Source organism: Pundamilia nyererei, unplaced genomic scaffold, assembly GCF_000239375.1.
Source record: "Pundamilia nyererei isolate P.nyererei 1_Seehausen unplaced genomic scaffold, PunNye1.0 scaffold00077, whole genome shotgun sequence".
Taxonomy (NCBI): domain Eukaryota; kingdom Metazoa; phylum Chordata; class Actinopteri; order Cichliformes; family Cichlidae; genus Pundamilia; species Pundamilia nyererei.
The window spans coordinates 477,357-478,770 of record NW_005187478.1 but is presented as its reverse complement, the minus strand read 5'-3'; positions in this window follow the sequence as shown (position 1 = coordinate 478,770).

The window sequence follows — 1,414 nt, the reverse complement described above, 5'->3', positions numbered from 1 at the left end:
AAAGAAACCAAAAACTAGACAGTATAAATAATATAAACTCCAAAGCCCTGGGTCGACGACCCAGGCATCCTAACAGTTATATATGAGCTTTTTAATGCCCCCTGTTTTAAATGTTACCCAAAAAGTCAAAATGTTTGCATTTATAAATGTTGATAAACTCGTTTCCTGGTGAGCCAACACCCTTAAATTGTATGTTTCTTAATATTTAATGGCAAAACTTGAATCGATAAAGGTGATCACTAATTGGCTCTCTGGACCAAAATGGCTGTTTAATAATAAAATTAAATAATCAAAATTTGTTTTGAAAAAGCAACAGATCTGCTCTAATGTAAAGTATTTCTGGAGTGGTTGATTTGCGTAATGTGGTCTAAAAAATACGACAATTTTATTCTTTAAGAAGAAAACAAAAAATACAGACCTACAGCAAATATTTACGGTGTTTCAGTTTTTCCACATTTTTTTATGTTACAGCCTGATTCCAAAATGACTTTTCATGTCACAGTTCTACATAAAATACCCCACAATGCTATGTGGAAAAAATGCTTGAAAGTTTTGCAAATCAAAACTGAGCTCAGGGGCATTATGTCATATGTTCTCCAAGTTGACCGAAAAACCATAAAGCCTCTTATTACACTTAACCAGGGTCTTCAACATCTTTAACAAGGATTTCTTTACACAAGGATCATAAACAGAATTTCATTAAAACAAAAACAAGCAAACAGAAAAAATGAAAAAATCTCATTTTAACACTTTTTATTTATTTTCAAATAGAGAATATTTACAGCAGTCCACCCTCACTACCTCTGCTCCTTGCATCACTGTTGCACCTGTCTGCATTGTGTCTTGCTTCTACTGACTTTCATCCCTCTTGTCTCTCCTGAGTTAATCTGTCAGGGTCTCCGGCACCACTGGAAGAAAGAAGGGGCTCAGAGCTGATTACCAGTATACACACACCTCTTCTATGTCTTGCTGTCATTTCAGTTCAATTCAGGTTTATTTATGTAGCACAACTTCAGAACCACAGTCATCAAGGCACTGTGTACTGTAAGTACAGTATTGGAGAAATCTCTTGGAAGCACACAAGCAAGCAAGCACTTTGCAATAGTGAGAAGGAAAATCTCCCCTTTAACAAAAAGAAACTTCTGGCAGAACCAGAAGGAGATAATGGGATCTGCCACAAGTGATTGGTAGGTGAAGGGAAAAAAGAGAGCACAGAAAGACCAGACAAACACACGTTATAGGCGAGATAAGACAATCAGCTCTTTTGAAGGTGGGTGGTGCAACTGCTGCGGTGTTCCTCCTTGGGTTCTTGTGCTCTAATCAAATCAAATCAAATCAAATCACTTTTATTGTCACATCACATGTGCAGGTACATTGGTACAGCACATGTGAGTGAAATTCTTGTGTGCGAGCT